The 24,069-nt window shown below is 38.9% G+C and overlaps 1 protein-coding gene across 3 annotated transcripts in view; it reads left to right on the forward strand.

Moving 5' to 3' along the window:
- The window catches only part of tinc (transmembrane protein tincar), a 131,094-nt gene that overhangs the window by 46,278 nt on the left and 60,747 nt on the right, over nucleotides 1–24,069 (forward strand). For all 3 annotated transcript variants that reach the window (XM_069134312.1, XM_069134313.1, XM_069134311.1), the window contains one exon: nucleotides 11,437–11,538. The gene's annotated coding sequence lies outside the window, so the exon portion shown is untranslated. The remainder of the gene's footprint in view (nucleotides 1–11,436; nucleotides 11,539–24,069) is intronic.

Below are 24,069 nucleotides of genomic sequence, written 5' to 3' on the forward strand. Positions count from 1 at the left end.
ATTTGATTCAAAGTTTTTGATTTTCGAGACCCTTTCAGTGCATTTATTAAATTCATGTTTTATTGGAAGTGTTTTTCCAGTTTCTCAGTGGCAACCAATCGCAAAGAAAGTATCTCCCTGTTTGTACAGTGCTTTTCGACTATAAAATTTCAGTGGCCGGATTTCGGGATTTTTCAAACTCTAGCCTCTCGCCGTTACTTTCCAAGTTCCGAGGTATTCGATAGCTGTCATTCTTTGTCCCTTAATTGTATTGCAGACGTTTTATACAATAATTGTTGGTTAAATTGAGAGTCGAAAAGTATAATACTGGAAATTTGGCTCGCCGCTAACTGGGCATCCGGGTTAAAACCACAAAATGGTGAAACGATGCAAGGAAGAATTGGCCTTGAGCCAGAGTATAATGTAGATCCTTCTCTAGTGGCATCAGTTTATTTGCAATTGCAATGGTCTGTCGGACGTTCAGTAAATAACCTTTTATTTTCATCGCAGGAACACGGTGTACTTGTTAGTTGAAAAAAACTAGCTAAAACAGAAAAATGCGAATTTTCGGCTGTCAGTCGCGATGAAAAAACACACATTTTTCACTTTTCTTGGTTCCCAACGATTCGTTGGGGTTCAATACCGACACGTTTTACGAAAAATTCGACCCCACGTCGAGCCTCGTATCCTGTTATACACCATTGATAATTTGTCTGCTCTTGATATTCAAATACGCACGAAATACCCGCTCATGCAACGTCAGCATCCGAGATTCCGGCATTGCGTTGCGGGGGTGGCGGTGAATACGGATGCAAAGTATTCATTTTTATGCAGATCGCGACTTCCACCTGTAATTACTGTACCGCGTCTCCCACGTGCCGTATTTTGTGATCCAGAAATCCACGCTGTGATTTTCAACCACCTGAATTCATTTCTTTAGCTTTCACTGCCACCTGAAGTTGGGCTGTTTCGAGGGGAAAATAACGGGAGGTGGAAGAAAATGAGTCGATTAGGGCCGAGGCTCGCTGAAATGAAAAGAGCACGTTTGCAACTGACATTTTTTATCCTGGGTGTGTATACGTCGTTTCCTTATCCACCCCCCGGCATTCGCCCTCAAGGCGGAAGACAGACGTTTTATAACGACTTCTGAAAGGAGAACCTTAACTTTGAGCATTAAAGCGAGGCAATGAATCTTTTAACACTATTTGAAATTTTGGTCTGAATAACAATAAGGGGGTTCGTTGGTAAGAAAATCAATACTTTTCGGTGCTTTTATTGTCAGATGTAGCTCTGCAATGACCGTCGAATTTGTCAAATTATTACAGTCACAAGTCACGAAAATATCGTGAATAGTATGGAAATAGTACTGGGATTACAAACGCAAGCTTAGCTTTATTTTAAAATACGTAAAAAAATCGTTAAACATCTAGTGCACTCGTTCGATTTTACCCTACGAATTAATTGATACAGATTTTCTTTTATTTTTTAATAAATAATATCGATGCAGCGGTGTAGAAATGTGCATTTAACGATGCCGACATAATGGAAACGCAATTATTTAATAATAAATGTGAATTTGTTGAAAATAGTCTTCTGAATAAAATAAGCTGTCGTAGATTACTGGATTTCATCAGTGACATCTGAGCTTTTGTTTAATATTTGAAATGAATTTGTTGAAAATAGTCTTCTGAATAAAATAAGCTGTCGTAGATTAATGGATTTCATCAGTGACATCTGAGCTTTTGTTTAATATAATTCCAGTATTATCTATTTTTGTATTTTCAAAGAGATGTTCGTAGCTTAGGAATACAACGATTCAACGAATAGTCAATGTACGACTATCTCGGAATGAAAATAATAAAAAGTATCGAAGTATGGCCAACGAACTTCACAATATTTCCTCCTAGCATCTCTATATCTAATTCTATGAAATTTTTTCAAGATATCGACTTTCACGCCGAATCACAATAATTCTCACACGCGAGGCATGCTTCAACGTATTCTAGGCCAAGCGATGCGACCAACGAAGATACCTACTGACTAACGATATCGTCGTTATCCGGTGGTGATTGGCTGGCGAAATGCAGCCAGCGGAGATATCGAATCGAGCATTGCTGTAAAGCTAGACCGCGATATCAAGAATGTCGCGTCGGGGTCTCGATGATAACAGTGGCAGTGTTAATTGTATCAAGTGGAAGGTGATGCCTCGTATACCGAACTAAAGTCGTGCGCCACCTCGGATTACCGTCAATCGCCCCTGCCGCACAATTTACCCACCTTTATTCGATACCCAAGATAAAATGCAAAACACATACTTACGGGAAGCTTACGCTCGGTGTTTGGACACACGAACACGGCATAGATCCGGATATTCTGGCGTTGCATTCGAATGCAGATCACGTCTCGTCGTCCCCATTCGATGAACCCGTTATATCAACCTGTTCGAGTGTCACTCTTACCAAGTCGTACCGTTCGATCAATGGGGCTAAAGGGTTGGCGGCCACCGTCGAGCCGGCTTTGATGGGTCCATAGACAGAATTTCGGATGAACGTGTAAAAACTATTCCATGTCCGATAGGTACGGTAATATTCATTAACGGATTTACGGTGGCTCACTATTTTTGTGGAATCGAAAAAGAAACGAGTTTTCTTTGTACGGTAATTTTACGTGTCGTCGATCAATGTATCGTTTGTTTCTTCTGTCAATTGCGTCGCTGAATTGTGTGAAATTCTCGAAAGTACCTGCACTGTGAACAATTCCATTGGTAACATTCGTAGTAACTAGAAAAATGCGGTAAAACAGGTATCGTTAAAAAAACTGTTTGAATATTGTTGAAATTACGAAAAACGAGGTAGGCTAAACCATTTTGCGCTATAGTCGATCCTTTATTGGTAATTGCAACGTAAAATCAGTTTGTTCGGTCAACTCTACTTTTTTAAGTTAAACAAGGCTTAACGTCAATTTATCGTTGCACAAGCATTTAATTTTCGCAACAGTTACAAGAAAATATAGCAACAGTGATCGTAATGAGAAAGAACAGTAACTGATACTAGACTTTCCGGTAACGGCTAGAAAACTAATTTTCATTTTCTACCTTGAACTATATTTTTAGATTGTGGTAAAAAATGAAAATAGTTAAGGACTGAGCGGTAACTGGAACTGAAAATTTCAGTGCGGTAGAGTGAAGACCTTGGGTCACTGAACGTTGGCTAACAATTGCTCTCACATTGGACAGACCGAAATATGGCAGTACCGTAGATCTGGGGAATATCGGTGCGATATTATTTACCCTTGGGCACTCTGTAACCGCTGTATTTTTTCATCCCACTGCGAAACATGCCGCTGTCGCTGAGTTCTATCATCGGCTGAATTTGTTTTCCGACCACACGGAATACTGCAGTTGTGCAATTATTTCATTTTCAGTCTGCGATCTCTCGAACGGCTGCTGAAGCCAGAGAGAGGAACAGCGCTCGCTACCGTTTACCCTATAGCGTTTATATTCCTACCCTGATGCAGATTCGAACCGTGTGGTATTTCTGCAGCTGATTTTTTAACCCACCCGCAGGCATTATTTTCGGTACTCTAGACCAAACCATTTCGCTTCATGAATCGAAGCGATAGATTTCCTGGCTGTTTTTTCTACTCTATCCGCGCTTTTTCACGTTAACGTATTTGTATCGTTTCAATGTTTCGAGTATCAATTTTTGCCTGGTAATCCAAGCTTTCGTTTTCAGTAAAGGTTCGGAAAAATTCATGTAATTGAGGAATGAAAAAAGATGCGAGTTCAAGAATTAGATTCGGTTTTAAGGATAAACCGGCCGGTTGCGAAACAAGCAGAAAAAATATCGGTGAAAAAACCTTGAGTAATTTTATTTGCTGCAATAACACGTAAACACGAGGTAAACAACATCCCTAACATGTAATAGATATGAATCGAATAACACAAGCTCAGATGCAAATAATTGAAGAAAAAAATTTCATAATTAGGACGTGTAAAATAATGAAATGCCGATGCTTTTCGTCCGATACTAACGTACTTTGCTCGTTCTAATTATGAAACCTTTTGTCAAATTATTGAAATCTGAGCTTGTTGTCGCATGAATTTACTCAGGCTAGACAGTGTCGTCCGATATTCGTGGTTGCTGAAACGTCGATCGCTCTTTAAATTCAAACACTTGATCTCATTCCCCAAAACATACTGAAAGCCAATTCGCAGATGTTAAATAACGAGTATGGTTATCATTATGGCATAATTTTCCGTATCCAGAGCTCTCGTACAAAGGGGTTGGAGGGTTGACATCCTCGTCGCAAATACTAAAATTTAATTCCGATCCCATCCACCGCGCGTCGGTTTCCAGTCTTCCCCCTTTCGTCATTCGATAATCCATATTTTCAGTCCTGGAGGAAACTCGTGTCCCTCCGCAACTCGGCTTTGCTTTCAATCCAATGTCAGACCTCCGAAGAGCCGCAGAACTAATTGCGTCCCCAAACGTATTGACGGTGTTACAGCCAAAATGGGGGATTCGCATCGCTCCGGATTTAGCAGACCTGGGGAGGATGACGCTGGACGTGGAGGTGGAGAAACTCTCAAGGTTTTCGACAACGTTTTTCCCCTCGCTCAATGCATATCAGTATATACTCGAGTCGTGCATGCGTGTGTCTGGTGGGATTAAATCAAAATCCCTTTTCATTTTGTTTCACCGCGTTCGCTCAGCTCGACAACCTAATGAAGCCGAAATATTTACTCGTCGATATCGCGTGAAATTTTCTCCCGGCACCCTCAAACCGTCCCTCATCAAACAACTTGGCGAATACTTCGAAAACCGAGTAACTGGCTACCCTCGAAATCTGGTGTACCTACACCACTCGTGAAATTTTTTGTGAAATCAATTAAAACACACGAAGTTTTTGAAATCTTTGGAATAACATGACGCGAAGTCCCGGAAATTCTATGAAATTATTGGAATAATTTTTTGAAATCCCCTAGAGTAAACTCATCCGTAATCTCTGAACACCGTGAAATTTCTGATATTAATTTGAAATCGTTTGAAACTATCCGTGATCACTGAAATCGCTGAAATCTTTGAAATAAACAAAAATTCCCGAAAGCCTATGAAATATTTTCAAACCCTTTACAATCTTGTGAAATTTGGTAGATCGTCTGAAATCTTTGAAAAATTTGAAATCAAATGTGATTCCTGACATTATTGAAAATTTTATGAAATATTGTGAAATGTTATGAAGTCTTTAACATATTGCAGTCTTAAAATCTGCAAGCATATACAAAATCTGACGACCGGCATATACAACTTATTATATGAGCAACTTTCCTTGCAAATTTTCAGAACGTTGTTTCATCTTGATTCTGGGGACTTTGGGTGGTTACGGTAAATTGGATGGCTTGATCAAGGCCACCGCTAATCGGGTGGTGTAATTGATAAACTCGCTCTTTGATCCGGTCGCAGAAATTTATTAATTTTTTTTCGCAGTCAAAACGCGAGCGCAAAGGGTGAATTTTTGTCTAGCTTGAACCAACTGCTTATATACGCCCTTCGGGAGGAACAAGGAGCCAGGCACTCTCTCTGGGTGAGTGGGAACTACGGGAAACGGTGAAATTCACCAATACGCGTGCGAGGCAACGATCCTTTTGCGTGCGGGGATATTTCCGGCCGTTTTAGAAATGTAATTACGCTGTCGCACGCTACTCGGCTCGCAGCGGCCTTTCAGCAATCGATTCCTTAATCCAGGCTTTGCAATTACCGCATTCTTTCAATATCGCTGATTCCAGGTTGAACAGCAGCCCCAAAGAATTGACCCGAACTCCCGAACTGTGATCCACTTTATCCTCCGACTCATGTCTTGAATTTTCCTAATTTTGTGAAATAATTAACCACCTCACGAAGTAGCGGAAATTCTCTCGGTTATTATTTTCTCGTTACGAAAGAGAGGTGGACACGTTTCGCGGAATATAAAACTGATATGGAACTAAGCAAAATGGCGGACAGGTTCGCCACTCGGCTGGAAAACAGGGGAATTGTCAGGGAATTTATTTCGATATAAAAATTTCAGGACAATTTCGGTATATTTTGATTTTTTACCCAGAACTGTATTTTTCGATTGTGGTAAAAAATGAATATAGTTCAAAGGACTGAGCGGTAACCGGAAATGAAAATTTCGCTCAGTGTCAAATCCAGGATGGTCAGTGTTTATGGACGACAGTCTAATTGGCACGGAACACCCCGTACGTCGTTATTTTGAGAATATTACGCGAATTGGGTGCCCGAATCAGCGCCTGTGGCTGCATCGTCAAATCAACGCCAGTTTCGGTAATAGAATTTGTCGAGTGATTTGATGCGCACTAGCGTACACTATTGGTTTTCGATTATCGCGTGGCTCCCGGTGCTTTTACGCGTCTTACGCGGGCGTCGGATCTTTCGGTTGAAGGAAATTATGTGTACTCAGCGATTAAGGCGGAATGGTTCCACCGTCTGAAACACGGGTTGGTATCTAAAAGAATAAAAAAAAAAAACAAAAATCGTTTACTAAATATTAATCAATCTTACCTGCATCCCATGATAATGAACAGGAATCAAAAAAACATCCTTACTGTGGATAGAATTGAATCTGAGCTAATTGGAATAACACGAACTAACAAGGGGAGTGTCAAACTTGGGAATCACAGATTTCCATCACTTTTATATATATTGTAGGGCAGGGTCCCCTCAATAAATATATAAAGCGGCAAGACGCCATTCGTTTTTATTATTGAGAAATTTCAACTCAAAGTTCTATATGTAACTTAAGTAGAAGGAACCTTTTTACCGGTTGCAGCAATAGTTCCGTGGCGTAGCGGTAACGCTCTTGCTTAGTGAGGGACCGAACGGCTGTTCAAGTTCCGTTAGAGTTACTTTTTTTTTTTTTTTTATAAATTATTTAATACAAAAATAAATAATTAATAATTAATATTTCTATAAATTATTTTTTTATTTTTAAGTTAGGAAAAAATACAAAAAATGATAAAAATAGGATTTGTAATAATTATAATAACAAAGTAATCAATATTATCAAAAATAAAGTCGCTCAGTAATCAAGAGCGTTACCGCTACGCCACGGAACTATTGCTGCAACCGGTAAAAAGGTTCCTTCTACTTAAGTTACATATAGAACTTTGAGTTGAAATTTCTCAATAATAAAAACGAATGGCGTCTTGCCGCTTTATATATTTATTGAGGGGACCCTGCCCTACAATATATATAAAAGTGATGGAAATCTGTGATTCCCAAGTTTGACACTCCCCTTGTAAGATATCAACAATTTACGAAAAAGTTTTATCATTGGAACGTTCAAAATGATTTCTCTGGTGTTTTTCATCCGATTCTAAGATTTTTGGAGGTTTTTTTTTTTTTTTTTTTTTTTTTTTTAACCATAGAAATCTTTAGAGATTGTTTGAAAAACATTTGGGCATTCAGTTGTCTCAAGAGTGGATAAAATAGATTTGTACGAATACTACTCAGCAGTAAAATAAACTCAAAACTATTAGAAACGGATAAAAAATATCAGAGTTTAATAATTTCGAATGTTCTGACTGTAAAATCTTCCATCGAACCATTGATATCTCAGTTTTCGTTGTTCGAATTCGCTTAAAAGAATTTTTATTACATACCAGGTATGTTGTTCTGTGCACTTGCACCATCATATTGGCGCAAATAACATTGCTGGTAATTGAAACGGTTTTTTTTTTTTTTTTGTCTTTCATTCTCTTAAATTTTGTATTAGATGACGAGGCCTAAATTCATCCTTAAAGCTCCATTCGGCGCGAAGCTCAACTTGGAATAAACAAAAAAATGCTTTTCTAAAATATCACCGAGTTTCCGCAGCGCTGAGCTGGTGAAATTTGAACTCTATTACAAGTAGGATCGGGTTAACGATGCCTCTCTGTAATTGGTCTCTCGTATCTCCACCTTTCCATCCACTCTTTCCGTTTTCCTTATCGGCGCCCTTTCCCCTCTCATTTCCCTCCGGTTTCCGATTTCCGATTTCCGATGTAATTATAAGTGCCGTCCCCAAAAGGTCTCGGCTTCAATATTACGGTGAAACCGCCTGTCAATTTTCTCACAACATTTAAACCGATCGTCCGATGACGATCCTTCCCTTCTTCCATCCACCGTTACAATCTTTGTTCACTACATTTAGCACTACGTAGATTCCGGCTCCTCGGTTCTATCAGTTTGCAAACCTTGGACCTTCGATAAATTTTTCCGGTTGTAAAAATCGGCACAATAGCAAGTTTTTAATTGAAGACGGGAAGTTATTTTTCAACATATCTGTTTCCTGTTGAAAAAGATTCTTGCAATTCACCTTAATATCTGTACCATGATAAACTTTCGTATCTACAATTTTGACGCTGGTAAAAAAAAAAAAAAAAAATTGCAAATCACGAGGTTAAATCTATTTAATATCGTAAGGTTCAAAACCTTTTGAAGGAACAGCAGACAAACATATCGAATTATTTTTTGGCGCACAAAAAGACGCCGAGTATGGATTTCTAGAAATAATCAGATTAAATTTCTGGAAATAAGATTCTCGTAGCAATTCCACAGTTGTGTAATATTATACTTTACGGTTTTCATTCGAAATCCTCAAACTGTGAATTCGACGTGTATGGATATTGTTATTATGGCTATATGCATATGCATATATACGTACATAACATGTATAACGCAAACGCAGGAACACTTTTAGTCGTGGACGAATGCTCGGTACTTTTCGTGACTCAGTGAAACTTCCATTGGAACTTTGCCAACCCCTCAACGACACCCCAAACACGTCTGGATGTAGGAGAGGAAAATGTGAACAGAACGTCGCAAACTTGACAACATGACACGATCCACGACTAGATCACGTATTAATAAGCCATTTAGACTCCGAGTCTCCCTGAGTTTTCTTCCGTAACCTCTATTTCCAACTTCCCCTATCATTCGTCCCTCTAGTTCGCAAGCTATTGGCGGTTCTCGTTATTTTTATTGTTATTAATATCGTTGAACAAGTCATAAGCTCGTCAACACGCGCATTTATAGGTACGGTGTTCACATCTATAGGTGTCAGTGAAAATGTTCCCGAACCGAACTTTCACCCTCATATATTGGCAGGCACTCAACCGTAACTGTTTTCGAGATGGTATACGCTATTTGATACAGAATGTGAGACTGATGTTGTCGCTGCGACGCGATGTTCTAACCGAAGAATTTATTCTTTCTGAAGTGCTTTTCTTCCAAGCATCTGAATATCAAACTGAATATTGGCGAAGCTGGTCACAAAGAATAAATAAGATATTCGTGTGAAATGCTTCTTTTGGTTGAAGACATTTGAAGCTTTTCTTCCCCCAACGCCTGCTTAGAAAGATCGATCTTCGAAGTCTGTGGAACGTATGTAAAGTGGCTCAATTTTGATCAGTACGCGGTTAAACGTCGTTTGCGCATGCGCACAACCGGAGTGCTTGATTTTACACACTTGGGCTTACTTCGGCGCATGCGCACTTTCAGACGACGCAATTTTACGCACCGTGTCATTGGGCGTAAGTTACGTAATCGAGGGTACTTGCTCCATCAGTGGGATACAAGTTTCATAAGTCTTATATTTCCAAATTCGAATGTTGAACTTGACAGACATTTATGAATTTTAACACAACCTTAATTCGACGGGTTTTTATACATTTCAAAAAGTCCATTTCGTTGACGAGGAGGGAAGCAGTAAAATATGCCATTATTACATACTCCAGATGATAGATTTGAAGAAATAAAGCCGAATGGACGATTTTAAGATGAAGGAAATTCAATACAATTTAAATAAAGATAGAAAACGACAAATACATTCGACGGTGTTAGACGCGGTAGATTTAGAACGAGTTATTGTATCGTAATTGTATTTGAAACATGGACTGATTTAAACTTCTTTTCGAAATGCTGTATTTTCAAAATTAGACACATTTGAATTATCTTTATTTTCCCCTTGAAGTGCGAACGAGGGGAGAGAAGGTTAATTCGAGTAAAAGTTATATCAAAGGGAGAAAAAGTTTGAGATGCTTTGAGTGCGGTTAAAACGCCGCCGCTATGCGTAATATTTACTTGTGTATACTGTACATCCACCTATACTTATGTTGACCCATAGCTCCTGTAATTTGGTGGGATTTCAATTTCACGGTTTGGAAAACCCGGTTGCAGAAGCCGTGAAAAATTTTTGTCATTACCAGCCATCACTCTCAGGTCGCACGGTGAAGAGAGTTGACAGTCAGGGGAGAAATTATCTCCGCGCTTCCGTTCCTTGGCAAGCGAAAGTGGTTGACGATCGTATTTTTAAGTTTTTATACACAAGTGTCGAGCACCACTGATTACTTTCTGTAATGAATTACGTTGAAATCCCGAGTTGCGAGGAAAAACTTTTGGTACAAATGATTGTTTCATTGCTTATCTATATATTACAATAAAATATACGAATTTAAGAATAATCGAGGTAGAGTTTTTCGGAATTTCTCTCCAATCCCAGTTGCAGAAAGCGTGAGTGCCTTTCATTTCTACACGCATTCTTACTGACAGTATCGAAGATTCACACATTTCTTACAATTTATGTTATTCAAAATACTTACTCTCGGAATTATTTTTGGAAAACTTTATGTTTACCCTTATCACTTTTTTACACTCCTAATTTTCCAACGGTAAATAAAACCGTTTCGAAACTTTTTTTCGCCAAGATGATCATAATTCACGACTGTTGCACGCTATCGCAATAACTGTTACAGTACCTCGATTATCTCTGAATTCGTACATCTTATTGTAATGATGAATACGCAACGGAGCAAAGAAATTGGTACCAATAGTCTGTCCGTGTACGATTGTAATGTTTGATTGGAGAATGTAACTAATTACAATCGCCATTTGTAAGTTAAAGACAAGATATACCGATTAGACTTGCAGTTCATTGTTAGAAACATTGTAATAACATATTACAATTGCATTAATTTGCATTTGAAATTTCTATGTAACAAATCAGAAGTATAATGAGTATTTCAAATGTCAGTGTTACAATGTAATAATCACAGCGTTTTTAATCGCAAATCACAAGTGAAACCGGAACGGTTACAATTAAATATGAAAAATGTAATTAAAACAATAACAATCACAAATTTCAAGTGTAATTAGGACAAATCTAACTAAAAATCGGGAATGTAATTAATATTTGAATTCTTAGTAGAATTGATCAGTATTTGGAAAATTCCAATACCAGTTACATTTGTAATTTGTAAACGTAGTTTGTAATTACAACGTAATTAATTGCGAAAATCGTCTATTCTCGTACAATTTTTATGCCTCGTGATGTCGACCAGTCTGTTAGCGATGTAATCCCATCTCATTAGTGAATTCTCTGAATTATATTAACAAGCAAATTTCTGTCTTGTTGCAGTTCGGTATCAAATCGTCAGACGGATATCCTGCAGGTGAATTGTTGCTACCGCAGGACACATCGTTGCAGAGAAAGACTGTTTCCGCAAAACTTCGAAACAAGGTTCGTCACTCCGACATTATTTTCTATCAATTTGAATATACGTGCTCACGTTACAGCCTTGAATTTTTGTGAATTAAAAAAAAAGAATACTGCTATTAACGAAAACATAAAACTTTGTTCACCGTGTAGCCGGACTGTTTTTCTCTTTCTCATCCGTTGGTTTGGTTCAATTTTTTTGACAAGTATGAACGTAAAAATGGGGTAGCTACTGACAAACGTTTATTCGAGGGCAGATCTAATCGTAAGCTTCGCTGGAGTCCAGGTTCAGAATTATGCGGACGCATCGATCTCTGACACTGTAAACTATACACGTGCAGATCGTGTACGCACACACAGCAACACCTGGCGTTCATGAAAATACAAATAATTGATAAATATCAACAGCTATTTCGGGTATAGATATTTGTGGGTAAACTGAAACCCAGCTGAATTGCGTTCTGGCACGTAGAATATTTGATTCGATTGACGGATACCAAAATTTAGTGTGGAATATCCGCGTTACATAATTTTAATCACAAAATTCATTTCAAATTGAAAATAATTTCAATTGCAGGCACACTAACCGTTCCGATTCTCAAATTACTTGAATTCAAGTTCGCAGAACTTATTTCGGTCAGCTGTACTTCTGAAAGTGTTTGCCGTTTGAAATCTTATGAAATTGTTCACAAATTTTCGCCAATCTATGAAATGTGAAACAACGAAGGATTAGAATTCTTGATCTCGTTGACGATGAAGTTTTACGTAACGTAATTACTGACCGCTCACCAATATTTTTTACCACTTCAACTTCGGAGATGAATTTGGCCTAGCTGAGATTTTCACGTTCAACTGGAAGAAATTTGTTCAATTTTTTTACTAGAATATCACCTATCACGAATCCAAAGTAAAATCGATTGTTGCAGTTTTGCGTAGTGTGAATTCTCTCCCGCTACACTGATAGAAATTTTTAGTTCCGGTTACCGCTCAGTCCCTAACTATTTTCATTTTTTACGACAATCGAAAAATACAGTTCTAGATACAAAATGAAAATTAGTTTTCTAGCTGTTACGAGAAAGTCTGGTATCCGTTACTATTCTTTTTTAGTTACCGTAACAAGTGAAATTTTTCTCAGTGTATAAGTCAACTTAAATATTTTTCAAACTTCCAGCCTTTTTGTTCATTGCTATTAAAATTATCGAATCCCAATATTCCAAAGTCTTGCTATACAACCACCCTGCACACATGAATTTATACACATATGTAACACGAATAGCGATGAAAAGCGAACCGTCCTAATTCAATCAACTCGGTAGAAGCGGAGAACGTGAATCGAGCGTCCATATCGGAAAATAGAGTTGATTGCATTTCTGGTTGCTTGTATGGTAGATAAGTGTATTTGATATCGGTGCACAATAGCACTAATACACCCTTTCCTCGACTATCTTCGCCCTTCGCACAGCAAAACCACAGCCTAAGTAGTTGCCAAGTTTCCAGTGCACACACGCCTGTGATATATAATTGATTTTTCGCCACACGTATAACACGGACACGGCGTAAGCTTTCCTTCCAAATACGTTGGATTAATTACACGCATGGAACACGTGACACGTGATAAAATTCTCCCCCTTTGGTGACAGCTATTTATAACTGTCAATAACTGGGCGAATTTTACCGTGAATTCCAACTAACTTCATCAGCAAACATCAGACGCAAAGTTTAGTCGAAAAGCCGTGAGAAAAAAAAAATTATGAAACAATGTTGCATGGTTTGAAATTGTATAATCGCGTTGAAAAAATTTATTACGACGATTACTCGACTCAAATAACTGCGTTTATTTGGAAGAATTAATTTTCAATAGACTAGGAGACACGTTTTTTTTTCAGTGATTTTTTCAGACACTTCGTTAATCGCATAAATTTCTCACTCACCTTGATAAGCAAATCGGCAAAGCCTTTTACGTAATTAAAACCCAATAATTTGGTACGTTCCAAAACTTTTTCAGCATCTGAAGGGTGGCATGTTTTTTATGAAACGCAATATTCAGCTGATTGAAATTGAAGTCCCTCTGTCATATCGAGTTCACTATCGATTTAATTATCTAAGCCTGATTTGAATTAATCGAATCACATCAATTGGAATAATCATTCGAATCGAGTTATTTTTTCTTTCCATTGCAATTATAACCGTAAACGATAATATTTCACACAATGAGTTATAATATCTTTAATAAACACTCGGTTACGAAAATATAAGCATTAGGCTGTATAAAAAAATCGATGATTTGTTTTTTCACAATTCAAGTCGAAAATATTGTTCGAAATTACGAAAAAAATGCTGACCATGTTTCAGCTCTTAATATTAATACTTGGAGGTGCGTCATCCGGATTTTCTATTCACCATTTAAATAACACGGGACAATTGTTTTTCAAACTCTGAAATTTTATAACTCGTCAACGCATTAGCGTACCGATTAAGACCAAAACGTATTTTTATATGGAATTGAAGGCTCTACAAAAATGGTTTGTATAATTTTATGATAAATCTCCTCTTTCAAAAGTTATTTAATATCAAAGGTCAACAAAGGACCTTGCGGTCCTTAGAAAATCGCGAAGAAGCACCTCTAAATATTAGTATTAAAAGGTGAAACTTGCACAGCATATTTTTTTTTTCCGTCATTTCGAACAATATTTTCGACTTGAATTTTGACAAAAAGTTAAATGATTCTTCATATACAGTCTAATGATCATGAAACCAAATTCTTGTAGTTTGAATCAAAAGTGTGAAAAATGATCGGAAACAGATTTGTTCATCAAAGAATTAAAAGCGCGTATACGCGATGTAAGCTGTGTACTTGCTAATTAGGTTCCATCGGTTTCCTTGGGGCGTGGGTGTAATATGTAAAAGCACGATGCAGACCATTGCAGCCTATTTCAGGCCCCAGGTTCAATGAATTCTGTGTTTTAGCAAACCGAGGCGCGTGGTCCTGCTTCGTCGACACCCCGAGATTTGAGTTTTGCTTATGCTAAAGGTTGAGGCGGAAGTGTCAGTCCGCAGCAATCTGGCTGAACCGAGCAATCATAGCATTTCAAATTTAAACTGTGCTACTTACCATGTAACTGCGTGCAACGGTAAATAGAACCTAGGGCTACTTACTTCTTTTGATTATACATTTTACATCGCAGACTAATAAATTATAGTTATACTGTACAGAACCAGAGTCAAGAATCATCTCAGATTTTACCGAATGCTTCTTGCTAGATTTTCACGAAATTGGAACTTAAACTGATCTAATTGTAAGCTCGAGCGATCCTATACTTTTTAATTTCATTTTCATTTATCGTCGGCCAAGTTTGACCCTGCAACTTCAACCTATTTTCACCATTATTTTACGAAACGTAAACGTTCCAGAGATATCAAATCGAACTTCAAATGTATCTCGATAATAGCGTTAAAAAAATGCTAAGAGGATGTGTCGCTGTAACTTTTAGGTGCTTTAAAGGAATACTGACGACACAGTTCTTACATAGTTATTATATTTGTTTCGTGTTCTTCAGTTTTTTCAACTATTCATTGCGCTTTTTATGGAACTGAAACACGAAGCTAGATTTTGCTAAAGGTTAGAAATGCGGTTTTTGTGATTTCGAAATCGATTAAAAATAAAATAAATCTACAACCGTGCTAAAAGCTTTTTACAGCCAGATTCGTTGAAGACGGAATATCGGAATACAGAATAAATTCGTTTCTCGCAAACATCGACGTGAATAAAACTCCCTTTCAACAAAACAAATCGTTGCTTCGTGTGAAGCCTTGTATTTCTTAGTTGTAATCAATACCGCAAAGTTTTAAAAATCATATCGGTACTTTCACGTTTTTTTTTTTTTTTATTCTACACAAAGACCCCTTAACGCGATCTATGCAGCGAACAAAACGAAGTGCCAGTCTAACAGGAGTAGGGAAATACGTAAGACGTACAGAATAGAATGGAAATTCGGATAGTGCGAGATATGGGGGATGATCGATGGGGGCCGAAGACTGATGGTACTGTACGAAACGCGACAGAGGCTCATGGACGGCGACAAATTGCGTGCAGATCCGAGCTGGATTTGTTCTACCCACTTTAACCGTTACTCTCACCGGGATTCACCGCGCATTTCACGAATAGTTAAGAACAACGGACACTCCGATTCTTTTGACCCCGTGCATATGGGGAATTCCATGCGAATCCAACCAACGCGCGACCCTCGCCATTTTTCGTTTTGTTCAAAATTTTTTCTCCAATTTTTCTAACTCTGAAACAGTACGCTGAAATTTTTCAGATTTTTTTTTGCAATTGGTTGATTATTTATAAATATTGCGAGTGTTTTTGAAAAGGATGTATTTCAAAATTTTGAAAAACTTGTAGAAACTGTATCTTTTTTTGCAAACGTTTCAAGACCGAGTCCTTGACGTACTGATTTATTTTATCCAATTTTTTTTTTTAACGCTTTTAGTTGGTTCGATCAACTAAAACGTTGTTTAAACGGTCTGAGAATTTTAATAAAATTCTCGTAATTTCTGTTTTTCACTTGGAACATTTCTAGATCGGGTTAATTATGAAGTTGATAACCAAAAAAAGTTCAACGTACCAAAAAAAAGAGTAAAATGTCGTCCCACATTAAGGGAACCGGTCTAGAAATTTTCCAAGTGTAAAATAGAAGTTTTGAGAATTATTTGGAATTTTCAGAACGTTCGTACCTACAATATTTTAATTGACCAAAAAAATTGAAAAAGTCGATCTTTCATTGGCCCGATTTTGAAACGTTTGGAATAGAAAATACAGTTTAAAAATCACTGCAAATATTTATAAATAATTGAGTAGTTTAATAAAAAGATCTGAAAAAATAGTCGGGATCAATCACATTTTTAACCTGGTTGTACTGTGGTGTTAATCCCCTACATCCTCGAAAACTGAACGATTTCAGTTCATTCTGGTTAATTTTATACTCTGATGGATGTCGAGATTCGTTCGAATGCTTTTGCAGAATCGAATTGATTAAAAGCGAAAGCTTCTTCAGGCTGAATTTTGACCTTGTAAGAGTACGATTTCAGTCAAGTGGTAAGTCCTGAAAAATTTTCTAAATCGAAATGACCCTTGTCGATTTAAAGTTATTAATTATAGCGTACAGCAGTTTGGATGAAGGGGGACGAACGAACAATGAAAACGTGTATTTTACCCGCCTATCGAAAGTTTCAACGTTATTGGAAATCGGATGGAATTGAATCAGCCGAAATTTAATCCGTTTTTGAAGTTTTCCTCCGATCGGATACAAGCATCCCGCCACACGTGATATACTCGGCTATTATTGTTCCAGGCGGGTACAAATTCTCCCGATTGTAATTGTTATTGATGGAGAATAAGAAGTGCATCGACTAGGTTCGGGAGTTCTGGACTCGCCGTCCTGTACGACTTATCGCAATAGGTTCGGGGAGCCTCGGGATAGGGGAAGCAAGAAGGAAACTGGGGAAGAAAAGGGAGAGCTCGGCCAGGGTTTGGTGAGTCATCAAAAATTCGAACCACCCCTCTCTCCACGAGGCCAAGACTCACCCTCCACTTTCTCGTATTCCTTTCCTCGCAGCTCTTTGTTTTTCACAGATTTTATACAGTTTCTTTCTTGTTAAGGATCCGACTTCTGTGATCATCTACTTCTCAAACATTTTTTTTCCCTTCATCTCTCTTCAAACAGAGTGACACTATTTCGGTACGTTTTCACCTTCTTTTTTTTATTCCGAGTGAAAACCCTGACAAGTTCAGTTTCTGTTTTTTTTTTTTTGCGAATTGTTGAAAAGCTTTCTGCTTTTTGATCTGATTTTTTGGCTATCAAGGAGCGTAGGTCACTTTATTTGTGAATTGAAAACTATTCGAATAAACGAAAATTCGGGGGTTGTTTTTCTCACCTGCACGAAAGATGCTATAAATATTTGATAATTCTGCATTTCTCAAATTCGTTTATGCCCCAGGTAATCGAAGTGAGCAAGCGAACACTTTGACGAATGAAAATTAATTTTCTTTTCTTTTATCGTTGTTCTTGGTAAACTTCTTTGAAAGTGCTTTTCGAACTTTTATTCAATTCGTGTTCGCTGACTTGTACTCGCACACAACAACGGCGGGGCCATTTTCAATGGAGAGCTCTCAACGTTGTTCAAGAACCGCGTGACCTGTAGGGAAAATCAATTAATTAGATTCCGACATTGGTTTATTGTCGAGTGATTTATAGCCGGAAGAGAAACGATATTTTCACCGCAACTTTATCCGGATCGGTTGGACAGATTCGGCACGTTCGGAAATGTTTTGGAAGGCTTATTTAGAGTGCCATCCGTCTCCATTACAGCATATTGCTACGTGACGAGGAGGACGTACACAAATTTGCGTTCACATCGAGGGATGCGAAATATGTGAAAACGCGAAAACGCGAAAACGCTCCAATCCCCAGCCTGTGCACCGCGATTTGCACGACCGCCGGCACCGTTCCCGGGGTACATTTACCCTCGTAAATCCGTCATGTGAAACTGAAATAGAGCTCGGAGTGCGTTTACGACTGAGTCTATACCACCGACGTACTCTTGGTTTACAGTCACGACGCGCGTGCTGTAAAATCGCTCATTTTTATATACGAATTTAAACGCTGCACTGCCGCACAATAAGCTCACGCTTGTACTTCGCTGTAAAGAAACCGCAATGGATTCGTTAAGCTAGAAGCTCGAGGGTCTGATAGTTTTCAAATTAAACCGGGGTAAGCCTCCCTACTAATCACGACGAGTCTTGAAGTAACGGCTCCGCTATTTTCGAATATGAAGATGTTTGCTACGATTCGAAAGAAACGTAGCTACGCTAAATACACAGATGTACCTGAATTTTAATGGTTGGTTAAGTTCTTTCTGCACACCAGCTAGTTTTAAACAGTTCACGAATAGTTTAAACTCCTGTACAAACATCGGTAGGTTATGTTCATGAATGTCATTTCGTTCAGGATGTAAGCTCAGAATTTAAGTGATTTTTTTTCCTCAATAGTTATCACACTATTTATTCATGAAACGATATGGTTGAATAATTTAACAAAACTTTGATTCGTAGGGTTCGATATGTTTCGCAATCAGTCGAAGGTGATATAATATGTTTTGCAGGTGAATTTCATTCTGAATTTCTACAGATATTTTTCGAATTTTCCATAGGCATAATCTCACAGATCGCTTTCGAACAACGAACAAGTGCAAAGGAGCATTTTAATCGTATAAGAAAATGTATGAATTAAACGCGAGAATATTTTTCATCCGTTGCCCAGATACTCAATAATTTTTTCTATGTTAAGAGAAGGTGTTCGTGAAGTAATAGTATGTATAGGAGAATATTTTCAGGATACCGCTTCGAAATGTCCTGCAAATATCCCGTTCCAAAACATACGAGGATGACCTGAAAGCCACTTAGCAAACGAGCTCTCTGTTGTACGCATCTATTTCCATTAGAAACTCGTGGCGAAACTTCGGCCAGCCCGTACCCTATTGCTCCGGCGTAATTAGGTCTAAATTACAACCTCAGCTGTCCGCGTACATGTACTTATCCACCATATCCCAATTATACAATAATGACACACACCGTATCAATTATGAATTAAACGTCGATGATAAATTACTTTTTGTACTCAAAAATCTATCAATCTCTGATCGAACTGTTTTCGGAACGGCTAATTTAATCTGAGGTCAAATTCACAAAGTCAAAAATGGCGGTGCATCTATCGAAGGAATTGAAGTCGTTCGTTAGGATCGAAAAATATTTTATCACGATCGATCAGATCGAGCTTGCGGTTCCTTGTGTCCCACTTGAAGTGCTAACGCGTTCACTTTGTTACCTAGCTGGTTACCCGCCGTTCTATTCGGTTTCAATAACGAAAATGACGTGACTTTTGCCTACGTCCATTTAATATTCTCGAACGATTATGCAAGGCGGCAGGAAAAGTTTTACTGCTTAAAATTCATTCGAACTGCAAATGGAAGCCTGGAGGCGACCTAGGAAAAGTAGGTACCTACTTCCATCCACTGTTGGTTATATCCATCCGTATAGATTTACTCAAATGGCGTACCGAATGGGCTGTGCAGCAGCCACTACCGTTTACTACCAATTTGAATACAGCGACGTGCCACCGGATTTAGAAATGCATTCGTGGAAGGCTCGGTGGTTAAAAACGACCCTTATGTATTTCCGAAGTTTGATGAATCTGACAGACCCGATAATCAATCTTTCATATTTCGGTACGAGGCACGACTCTGTGCTGGACTGATTTTTACGTATACCAATACAATGTTTTCATCAAGATACCAATTGACGAGTCGATCAAGAGTAGATTAGTCAAATTTTTCGGAAAATCAAGATTTCACTTGCTTTCAAATTCTAATTCCATTATAGCAAAATACATGTCAAAAAAATTATGAACAAGTGATGTTCGATCGAAAGTGGTTTAATCTATCGATTCTGCAGTTTAAAAGCCCTCAACTCTAATTAAGATAAAAATCTTTGATTTTATTTAATCAAAAGGGAACAAATCCTCGTTAATGCGTTTCAAATATTTTATAAACACAATTTACTAATTTTTCAGAATCTTGAAAGATTTGTTTTGAATTAAAAATTATTTTACCAGTTTTGCTATGTTTGTGTTGTTATAAAATGAAAAATTTGTGATGAACGATTTGCATTAAACATTACATAAAAAAAAGTTCAAATCCATGTTATATTCAGTCAAAGCTTGGTGTACAAAAAGATTTTGAATATCATTTGAACTAAAGCAACGCGAAAACTCCGGCAGAAATCTGGCGAAGATGATAAACGGTGAAAGTGTTGGATCTTTGCATACCTCGAAAGGTCACATACAGCTAGGCCGGTATCTCTTCCGGTGTGCGAGGACTTTTCCACCCGATTTGTGGATGACAATGAGGAACAGTCATTTGTAACCGGGCGTTCCCGTCTGGACTCCGTAGCGCCCTTTTTCCGCATTCAATCAATACCCGATTCCACCCACCGCTAAACGCCTGCAGGGCCAACTCCCACGCGCAACCAGATCCTAAAGGATTAAACGTTCATCCCGGTGTAATCCTTTCCTACCGTGGGTGGTAGGTAGAGGCGTCTACAGTGTGCACGAAAAGCAGTCGCCGCATTACACCGTCGATAGTGCAAAGCTTTGCGAAGCTCCTCTCGTCACGGTACCGGCGTTTCTGAAGACTGAAAAATCACCAGCAACCATGATTGGATTTTCATTAATGATGTATAACCACATTCTGTAAATTAGAAAGATCGTGTGAGATTCAGTCGCCGATGTTTGATCGATTCTTCGTTGCAGTCATGTCATGTTATAGACGGTGCGAAAGCTCTTTTGAGAGATGATTTGCATAAGAAAAACAGATTTTCGCGCCTGCAAGTAATGCTCTACGACTAACGGATATTGACGGACTCTGAGCTACCTTTGTTCATTTTGTTTCTGTAACAAGATCCTTTCTAATTCGTTGTAGCTATCGACGGACAATGCATCCAATGGGGTGATGATAAAGATCAGAGATTTTGTGATATCGTAAATAGGATTAGAACGGTATGGCAGAGTTCAGGCTTGAACAACGTGGTCTGTGTGTCTACTTCTATCAATCGATCCATTATGTCGATATTAAATGATGAAGAACAATGGAGTCTGGCAGTCATTGTTCGGAGGATATAATGCCCAATCGCTTCTTGCAGTGTCAAACTGTTTAACGGAAAGTCCGCTCTAGCGCAATGCAACATTTTCGTGATTGTATTACGTTGGAAGAGCAACTTCCTCAATGCCCGTCAGCGGAATTGTGCCTTTTCCAGCCATTGCACAGGTACTCGTACCAGTTTTCATCGTGTTGAAATATTTTTGTACAGGTTTAAATCAGTCGCTCAAAAGAGTGTCACTATTTCTGCAACCATCCGACACCCGAACCAAATTTGAATAATTAAATACAAATTCGATTCCGGTACTATCTAACTCCTTTCGCATGGTGATAGACGATGAATATTTTCTTCTTCGAGCTTCCTTGTGAATCATTTTTTGTGCCATTGTGATAACAAACTGACAAGAACAACGATATCGTCGTGAAAATAATCATGTTGGTTGAAAATCGTCTGAGGCTTCCTCGCTGTCGACCCGCCTGCTAATCGAGACCTACCAATGTTATCTCGTGATTGTTATGATTAGCGAAGTCAAGGTGCGGTCAGTGAACGGTCGAAGGAAAGCGGACCTTCGGAGAAAAGATCACGGCACGCAAAAGTGGGTGCGAACAAGACCAAAGTGACTGCAGAGGATGGAGGTCGGACCAGTTTCCTCTATACTTCCTGGTAGCCACACAATACTGTAGATCGCGAAGGGTTCCCTTGAGAATGGAACGCGGTCTGTAGTCGGTAAACTAATTAACGGGCAATCCTGATCCAGTACGGTACCAGCTGGGGGTTATACCGCAGGTTTGCGTCGTCGCCACTTCACCCTTATTATGTCCGTTGTATAATATACACACCCGCTAAGAGATTCTCCACCGAAGCGCGCAACCGCACAATGCAAAGACCTTCGTCTCAATTTTAATTATATTACGAATCTCTGATGACGGTGCATCCTAGATTTCTATGGATGGTGAATCTACTTGGCGGAAAAGAAAGGAGGATGTTTGATACACGGAATACTGCAATGTCTACCGTTTTATCCAATTGCAGTTTGATGTTTTCAACGGTGGTAGCTACAGTGTGGACTCGGTAAAGAAGTGGCTTTAAATAACTGTATACGATTTGAGAGGAAAAACAGGATGACTTGTTACTCCTAAATACGTTGTATCACAGTATATCATACATTGTGTTTCGTGAAATCTATATGCAGAGGCTTCTCCGTTAACGAGTCATGTAGAACTTGGTATCAGATTGCTTCTAGATTCATTATTTATTTATAGAATATACCAAGCAGGATCGGAAAATCTGATGAAAATATTTTCAAGTTCTAACCGAAGCGTAGAATTTTCCCAAAGTTCGAACCAGCCAACTAGGGTGGTGGTAGCAGGTGGATGCCTTCGGAGCACTGAATTTATTGAATAATTCAACAACATACCGGCAAATTTACCGAGTTGCTACGTACAGTGATGCATATACCTATGATCGCGAAGTCACGGTCCTTCATATTCCTTGCAGCAGCATCTCCGTGAAACTTGTCAACTGCAATTTTCTCTCCGTTGCCCTCATGACGTAATTACGTTCAACGCCGCTTGCTACAGATATTCGTATAGTGGCGCATAATCCTTATATCCCGTATTCCGTACGTAGAATTCCTTTAGATCATTGCGAAAACGATATGATGTAGTTATAATTTTTACTGCTCAACATCCTACACTGGCTTATACTGGCACAGTCTTATACTCTGCTCTTGGTTCACGTTCACGCTCGTTTTATTTCGGTGAAGGCTGAGCAGGCTCGAGTGCTTCCTTTGGTCGCACTAATGTACTTTCGCTCCTCAATTTAACACCTTCCCTAAATCGAGACCTGTGTCTTTTCAGCCACCCTTTTCCAGCTCGCGAATCCTTTTAAGAAGAGGATGAGCGCGATAAGTCAGGGTTTATACTACGACCCAATTACGAAGCCGACTCATCGGGTCCGTAAAATGGCAGAGTAACTGCTCCACGGTATTCATATATTTTAATCTGATGATATGTTTTTTCCGCAGCGTATCTCACTTATTCCTTTGAAGTAACGAAAAAATCCTGCATTGTGTAGTACGGAGCTGATATGTGCAGTACGAAAGAATTCTTACGGTCTGCTAATGGCTGACACGTGATGACGACTCGAGTGCTGCTAATCGTAGCAATTGCCGCGCTTAATCGCTCCAGTTTTAATATCCATTCGGCAGAGATTCTACACCGTGCAACGAATGGTGCTTTCATGAGAGCACAACCCGAGGAAAAAAATTGGTACAAGTATCCCCCGGAGGCTTGGGTGAAAACGAAATCCCAGGAAACCATTTTTCACAGCCGACACTTACATTTTCAATCCGTAAGAAATGACCTCCGAGTCTTACCTCACGCTCTGCCATTCTCCCATGTGGCCTTTAAGATCACTCAAGGGTGCGCAAGGTTGTATACAGGCATTCTCACCCTTTCCTGGTTCAGTAGCTCGAACCCCCGCGTATATAATAATGCACGGCTGGCGTACATGCATGGGTTGAGACTCCCTAGAGTGAATCTTCCAGCGTCACTGGCAGGTAGGAAACGAGGGGATATATGATACTTGATACTGCAAAATTGTTACTCGACCTACTGTCACAGTTTCCGGGTGAGCGGGTGTTTATGACTGAGTCATACTAGCCAGAATAATGAGATCATTAGGGTCAAGTACAAGAGGCCGTTGATCAATTTACTTGGTAACTGCTGAAATGGACCTCAGTTCATGGCGAAGCGGTATGGTCCTTACCTAAGGTCATGTAAATTTTGGTGTAAGAAGATCATGAATCAGTACGCGGTATAACTAGGTACAGGTACAGG

This window comes from Neodiprion pinetum, chromosome 3 (assembly GCF_021155775.2).
Source record: "Neodiprion pinetum isolate iyNeoPine1 chromosome 3, iyNeoPine1.2, whole genome shotgun sequence".
In the NCBI taxonomy this organism is placed as follows: domain Eukaryota; kingdom Metazoa; phylum Arthropoda; class Insecta; order Hymenoptera; family Diprionidae; genus Neodiprion; species Neodiprion pinetum.